The sequence below is a fragment of the Ruditapes philippinarum genome, unplaced genomic scaffold, assembly GCF_026571515.1.
Source record: "Ruditapes philippinarum isolate M1 unplaced genomic scaffold, ASM2657151v2 ctg6216_1_1_1_1, whole genome shotgun sequence".
In the NCBI taxonomy this organism is placed as follows: domain Eukaryota; kingdom Metazoa; phylum Mollusca; class Bivalvia; order Venerida; family Veneridae; genus Ruditapes; species Ruditapes philippinarum.
Window position 1 is genome coordinate 100905 of NW_026861758.1, and position 8182 is coordinate 109086.

General features: G+C 34.1%; 1 long non-coding RNA gene across 1 annotated transcript; it reads left to right on the forward strand.

Moving 5' to 3' along the window:
• The first annotated feature begins 632 nt into the window (after nt 1–632).
• Nucleotides 633–7830, forward strand: LOC132716725 (uncharacterized). Its single transcript, XR_009623864.1, has 4 exons — nt 633–1316; nt 1795–1887; nt 2560–2751; nt 3353–7830. It is a non-coding gene; the product is annotated as an uncharacterized LOC132716725 (long non-coding RNA).
• Nucleotides 7831–8182: the final 352 nt, after the last annotated feature.

Consider the following 8182-nt stretch of genomic DNA (forward strand, 5'->3'; position numbering starts at 1 on the left):
AAACTCTATAACAAATAAAGAAACTGATAGCGAACAGCATGGATCCTGATCAGACTGCGCGGATGCGCACGCTGGTCTGGTTCCATGCTGGTCGCAAACGCATTATGTTGGTTTTGTCGTGACGCGGCTCAAATAAAACTTAACTCTTTACATCTTGTGTTTCTATCATCAGTTAATTAATAAGCACAGTTTATGCAGCAACAATATATTTACATTATCAACTTACTGTTTAAACGAGACTAATTTGTAAGTCTGCGTGTGGGTAAATAACAATTTCCTGATGAAATCTGGTAAAAAGACGGTCTTTAGGTTTTAAGGCAAAAAATTTCCGTGCAAGTATAAATTAAAATAATAACGTATGAATGCGGTTTTGGAAGGTTTTTTTATATTTTACTTTGGTATTATCAAATTATAGCAAAAACTATCTTTTAAAGGTCTCAATTCCCGCTATTCGGATACTGAGTTAGATATGTAGAAATAGGTATAGTCAGATAACCATAATTTTTGGAAGGAAATTTTTTCAAAAAAAAATTTCCTTTCTATATTATCGGTCTGCCTATATTGAAAAAGAACGAACAACACCTAATTGAATTATGTTTAAGCTCAATAGAAAATAAGTAGTTAGTGCGACCAAGAAAGTAGTGCAGCAGAACTATATGTATACTTTCAAACGTGGATGACTTGAAGAAAAAGCTGATGTTCAAAAAAACTTGAAATGATGATATTCAATGTTAGCTTACATCAATGGAACATAATCTTAAACGTGTACGGAAAAAAAACATCAGTATTATTACGCATTAGGCCAAAGAAAAGTTTGTGTCCATGTACCTATGTACAATAAATTGAATATAAATAGGGTGTAATTTTGTAGCAGAGATGCTGAAAAGTTCACATATATAAGTCAACCGAAGGGAAATGAAAGTATTTATTGTATATATTTAGCAATTTATTGAATAGCATTTTATGCCACCGCTGATTTTTTTTACGTCGATAACTCAAGAGGAAACAATGAATACAATATGTGGCCTTAAAAAGGCGTTCTGTACTGTACTATTTTCGCAAAAAATGGTTCGCAAACTATCATAGAATCAAAGCGTTTGAAACAAAAATATTATTATATAAATAATAAAAAACAAGATTACAATACAAGTCTTTCAAAAGTATTCTGGAATTAACTGATGCAATTTGATAAAACTTGGTGTTGACTAATAAGTAGGGCAGACCCGCCATTGTTGGGACCATCGACAGAATAACGTTCGTGTTTTTGAGATTTCTCCATCCAAGACATAGATTTGCTGATGAATAACATCGCAAAGGTTTGTGGAAATGCTTTTATTTCTTTGTTCAAAATCGTTTTGTGTTTGCAGATGTTAATTTGTTAGACAAACGAAATTAGGTCAAGGATTGTTTACATTATTGGATTTACATGTAAACTCGGCCCTATACCAACTCGGGACATGTCAACTCGGCCCTCTATTAAAACCATATATTAGGATATAGATTGTTTAGTTAATAACATATTGTTTGAAATTATCTTTAAGATAAATAATCTTTAAGATTAGGAGAAAATATATATATGCATTCTTTGTAAAAATGTTAGAAGACTTGCAAGTTACCGACTTTATCATTGCATTTATTTATTATTGAAAAAATGCTGAACAGCTAGTCTCAACAGTGTTTATAGGCTAGAATTTTCAGTTTGCCTTAGGGCCAAAATTATTAAATATATTGTAAGTCATGACGGCTTTCCCATTGCTGTCATCAAACTTTAACCTTGTTCATAACTTTTTTCAGATCTTGGTGTATTGTCTTCATACTTGGCCACAACAACCCTTCAAATAGACCAGACTAAACTAAATTAACTTGACCACCATATTAACATTCAAGGTATATGTCTAAATCTTCTTGATTTTTGCTATTAGTGGCTATAACTTTGTTATTTTTGAATGGATTGTCTTCAAACTTGAACAACAATCTTTCAGGATAGGACCTGACTTACTCATAAATGTCCTTGAAGCTTTTGTGATCAGAAGTTGTACAGAATAATACAAACCCAGAGCAATTTCATTCACTTGGTTTTGCAACTTCTGAGAAAATGGATTTTAAAGATAGTTGTTTTCTTGAAATTTCAGGTCAGTATAGTAGATAGTAAAGACATTTAATACATACTGTATATACACTATAATTACTATAGTATACTATAAAAATCTTTATGCTTGGACAATTTTGAACAAATTGTTTCTTAAACAGTGTAAGAAATTAGGATTTGAATCGACTAGGCTGGTCGGACTACTAGATTGGAATATTCACTTGCCCAAAAGATATTTCACTAGCACAATTCATTTGTTCAAAACAGTTGTTTATATTGCCTCTGAAAATACAGTAGCCTGGTCGGGCTTGTTACTGTGAAAAGTTGATAGCCCGAGGAGAAATTTAGTAGTCGGGCTCTCGGACTACTGCTAATTTCGAACACTGCTTAAATTATTGATTTGATATCAACTAACATAATTATTGGGATACTATATGTATATCTAATAATAATTATATTTTATGTTTCAGAAGTTCGGCCTACAATCATGTCAGATTTATGAATGTGAACAGCAGGATATCGATTTTAAGGATGCTTTAGGGTCAATGACAATGAAATCACGAGAGATAAAGGCTAAAATGTGAGACTGTCAATCTGACTAACCTTGAAGTGAACAAATGGAAAAAGTGTTTCTTTCAATAGCATGGGCTTTTAAGGAAGAGGTACATGATTATTTAGAAGTATTTGTATATGATATTTCTTAATTATTATATTCTAATAGCTTTTTTTTCTTGATTTGTTTAAAGGCTGACACAGGACAGTTTATTTTAAGTCGGTGAGCTTCGGTCACTGGATAGACTATTGTCACAAAAAGCCAAATTTATAAAAAAAGAATTACAGTGTATTTAAATATCTTATACAAGAAATTAGGAACAAAATTAATAGCAAGAACAATTGTGACATGTAACATGTATTTAGGAATTCAGCTTTCTTTTCCTTTTTACCTCAGGACAATTCACATTAAAATATTGAATATTCACAGTAAGCAGTGTTAGCACTCCGACTTATCTGACATATATGATCATCTTATCATCACTTAGCTGTCTATAGCTTATCAGAATCACTCACATTTATGAATTTAAATAATTTTGAAAAAATTGCTGCTTAGCAAATAGATAAAATACTTGGGGTGTCTGTGACTGATTGGTTTAGTTTCTTGACTTTAAACCTTTAAGCCATTCACTGCTGTAAGTTGGAGCTCGGCAAGGGTTTACAAGTGGAATTTTAACTTTGCAATTAACTTTTTCTTAACAAATATTTCAGGAAACAGAGGCGCTTATATGATAGAACAGTAAAAGCAGGAGTGATAATGAAAGATACATGTAGATGTGTCTTCATGTCGGAAACACTAAAGAAATAGAAATATTGTGGTTTTATAAAACTTAAAAGAAATTGGAATACCTGAGAGACTGCCTGCCCTTTGCAATGTTGGATAAAGAGTTCTTAGATGTGATGTCGAAAGCCTCATGAAGCCCATGACTTAATCTAATTAGAAAAAAATATGACATTGAAGAGAAAACTAGTCACCAGTCTTTCACCAAGAACTATAGATAACTTTCCAATATTTGAAATATCATAATATGAGCCGCGTCATGACAAAACCAACATAGTAGGTTTGCGACCAGCATGGATCCGAACCAGCCTGCGCCTCCGCGTAGTCTGATCAGGATCCATGCTGTTTGCCATCAGTTTTTCTACTTGTAATAGAGTTTGTAAGCGAACAGCATGGATCCTGATCAGACTGCGTGGATGCGCAGGCTGGTCTAGATCAATGCTGGTCGCAAACCCATTATGTTGGTTTTGTCATGGCGCGGCTCATATGTATAGAACTTTATTGAGCCACCAGTTTTCCACCAGGAAAATAAGATCACTTAACTATTTTTAGCTCACCTGTCACAAAGTGACAGGGTGAGCTTTTTTGATCGCTTTTCGTCTGGCGTCCGTCCGTAAACTTTTACTTTAAATGACATCTCCTCATAAACCACTAAGCCAATTTCATCCAAACTTCACAGGAATGTTTCTTTGGTGGTCACCTCTAAATATTGTTCATAGAACGCTGGTTGCCATGGCAACCAAAAGAAAAAAACTTAAAGTATCTTCTTTTAAAGAACCCAAAGAGCTAGAGCTTAGACAAAGTATCTTCTTTTAAAGGTATGAAATATCTTCTAGTGAGTGTCTACCAAGTTTGTTCAAATAAAAGCCCTGGGGGTCAAAACTGGCCCCTCCCCAGGGGTCATTGAATTTCCCTATATGCATATAGTAAAAACTTAAAAATCTTCTTTGAAAAAACCAAAATAGCTAGAGTTTAGATATTAAGCATGAAACATCTTCTGGTAAGTGTGTACAAGGTTTGTTCAAATAAAAGCCCTGGGGTCAAAACTGGCCCCGCCCCAGGGGTTTCATTGTTTTTAACTATTTGTGTAAAGTAAAAACTTAAAAAATCTTCTTTTAAAAAACCCAATGAACTAGAGCTTAGATGTTTAGCATGAAACATCTTATGGTGTCGACCAAGTTTGTTCAAATTTAAGCCCTTGTATAAAAATTGGCCATGCCGGGGTGGGGGGTGGTGCAGAGGTCTTTGTTTTACATTATATGTGTGTAGTAAAAACTTAACATCATGAAACATCTTCTAACGGGTGTCTTACAAGTTTGGTCAAATAAAAGCCCTGGGGTTTAAACTGGCCCCGCTCCAGGGGCCTATATATACATGGCCCTCTTGTTGAAATATGTATGAACAAATCTTTATCAACTTCAAGCTTTTATTGAAGGAATTTGAAATAACTTGGCACAAATGATTGTTATAATAAGACAATGAGTCATGTCAACAACCAGACCCCTACCTCCAGGGTCAAGGTCGCACTTGCTCATTCAAGGTCAACATTGTCTTTTTGAAAGTATATCTCGTGTCCGGTCTATAACTTTCCTATCTCTAAAGGGATTTTGTAAATACTTGCCACAATTGCTCACAATAATGAGAAGATGTGTCATGCTCAACAACAGGTCACCTGCCTCCAAGGTCAAGGTCACACTTGGAGGTCAAATATTAGCACAGCCTGTTACAGGGTATATTTCGTGTCCGGTCCATAACTTTGTCATTTATTGAAGGAATTTGAAATAACTTGGCACAAATGTTTGTTATAATAAGACGATGATGTGCAACAACCAGACCCCTACCTTCAGGGTCAAGGTCACACTTGCTCATTCAAGGTCAACATTGTCCATTTGAGGGTATATCTCGTGTCCAGTCTATACCTTTCTTATCTTTGAAGGGATTTTGTAAATACTTGCCACAATTGTTCACAACAATGAGATGATGTGTCATGCGCAACAATCGGTCACCAACCTACAAGGTCAAGGTCACACTTGGAGGTCTAAGATTAACATAGCCTGTTATAGGGTATTTTTTTGTCCGGTCCATAACTTTTTTGTATATCAAAGGATTTTGAAAAAACTTGGCACAAATATTCACTATAATAAGACAATGTGTCATGCGCATCACCTGCATCCCTACCTCCAAGGTCAGGGTCACATTTCGAGGTAAAATATTAACATTGTTTTTTTAAAGGGTATATATTGTGTCCAATGTAGAACTTCTTCATAGTTCAAGGGATTTTGAAATAACTTGGCACAAATAGTCACAATAATAAGACGATATGTCAGTTACAACACCTGCACCCCTGCCTCCAAGGTCAAGGTCACACTTAGAGGTATAAAGGTAACAAAGTCTGTTATATGGTATATTTTATGCCCCGTCCATAACTTCTTCATAGATGAAGGGATTTGGAAAATACTTGGCACAAGTAGTCACAATGATAAGATGATATGTCATGCACAACACCTGCACCCCTACCTCCAAGGTCAAGGTCACACTAAGAGGTCAAAGCAGGGATTTTTTCCAGGATTTGGGAACATAACCCATACCCATGCAACTGGGAATTTCAGCGATATTTTGTTAAAATTGGGAAAAAATGCATAACTGAAAGTTTGCTGTGATTAAATGTATGCAAGCAATCACTGCCTAGGATGGCTTCTTCAAACATTTAAACACTATTACAGTAAAGAAGCCCTTATTTTCAAAGATTTTAGAATTCTTTATTCAATATTTATATTTTTGTAACGTTCAATTGGGAATATTTTCCTTTGGATTGGGAAATAATATACTATTTTCAATTGGGAATATGTCCCAATAACGGCTATAAAATAAGCCAAAAATAATCCCTGCAAAGCTTAACATGATATATTTTGAAATTCAGTATTTCATTTTATTTCTTTAATAAATTTATTGTTGCATTTGCAGATCTAGCATTGATCATAATTTTGGACTGAAAATCCTTAGATCCCTGCCTCAATCTTTTGAAATAGCACAATTTTTTGCTTCATATAAAACTTCCCTGAGGCGGGGGACCTTGGTATCTCTGTTACAAATTCTTGTTTATTTTACCAACAAGTGTTCACTTTCAAACTTTTGATCATTGTATTTTTTGTACTACCTTTTGTATAATGTTGTATTTTATTTGTGTTCTTATTTTAAGATTAGCATGGCCAACTCATGAAAGTCCAAATGATGGTCAACTTTTTTTATGTTTTTTTTTGTTGTTGTTTTTTTTCTAACATTATTTACTTTATTTTTACAGTGTTCCTCTGAATCATACATTCTGTTTTAGTTAAACATGCACTTCTTGTTACTTATTTTCCCATACTTCATATTACATTGATCACGTTTTGATGTGATGGCTCATAAAATTATAAAAATATCATTTTTAGCTCGACTTTTCTATGAAAAGGGGAGCTATCCTACTCGCCCCGGCGTCGGCGTCGGCGTTGGCGTCACACCTTGGTTAAGTTTTTCGTACCACCCCACTTTATTTCAGAAGTATTACAAGTATGGCTTTGAAACTTACCATACTTGTTCACCATCATAACCTCCATCTACAGACAAGAGTACATAACTCTGTCAAGGTTTTTGACAGAATTATGGCCCTTTTTTGACTTAGAAAGTGTATTGAGCTTGGTTAAGTTTTTTGTACCACCTCACTTTATTTCAAAACCATTGGAGGTATTGCTTTGAAACTGACCATACTTGTTTACCATCACGACCTTCATCAACAGACAAGAGGACATAACTCTGTCAAGGTTTTTGACAGAATTATGCCCCTTTTTGACTTAGAAAATACATTGAATATGGGTAAAATCCACTTATTGCCTTAACCCTTTGAGATATTGCTTTGAAACTTTTAATGCTATTTCACATCATTACCCCCATCTGTACGCAAGAGAAGGTAACTCTGTCAAGGATTTGTTTTAAAAATTAAGGCCTTTTATCGACTTAGAATCTTGGTTAAGTTTTTTAGTACCAGTCCACTTTTTGACTGAACTGTTTGAGATATTAATTTGAAAGTTGGAATACTTGTTTACAATCATGATTCCCAAACATGTCCAGGAGAAGGTAATTCTGTCAAAGATTTTATTTGAATTATGGCCCTTAACTGTCAATGTTTTGTATTATAGGCAAGCACTAAAAAACTTAAAAAATCTAAAAAAATTCATTCCTATCCACTTGTTCACTTTACCATAAATTATGTCATAATAAAATAATTCTTCACTAAATATCTTAATGCTCATGGCCATTGTTCACTTTAAAAATACAGAGATTCTTGTATTGCCTTTTACTGCAAAAACTTTTTTTATTGGCAAGCAATAAAAAAGTCAAGCGCGCTGTCTTACGGACAGCTCTTGTTTTGTACTTTACCTAGTAAAATATGAAAACAGAAATGCTCTTGTAAGCTAACCTGTTCTATGTTTATATGCCCATGCCATTTAAAGAATGGTGACAGGGCATTAAGTGTTACCCTGTCTGTCAGTCCGGTCAGTATGTGAATTTCCACTGAAATTTTAGTTTCCAACCAATAAGATTTGTACACCTTTTAAGGATTCAATTTATAACTGGTATATTCAACAATATATCAAAACACAGGTCAATTATGATTTCAGTTACATTCCACAAAATTTATACAACATTATGCCTTCCTTACCAAATCATATGCAAAAAATTGATTTATAACTGATAATATTTGAATGCTTTTGAAATCTATA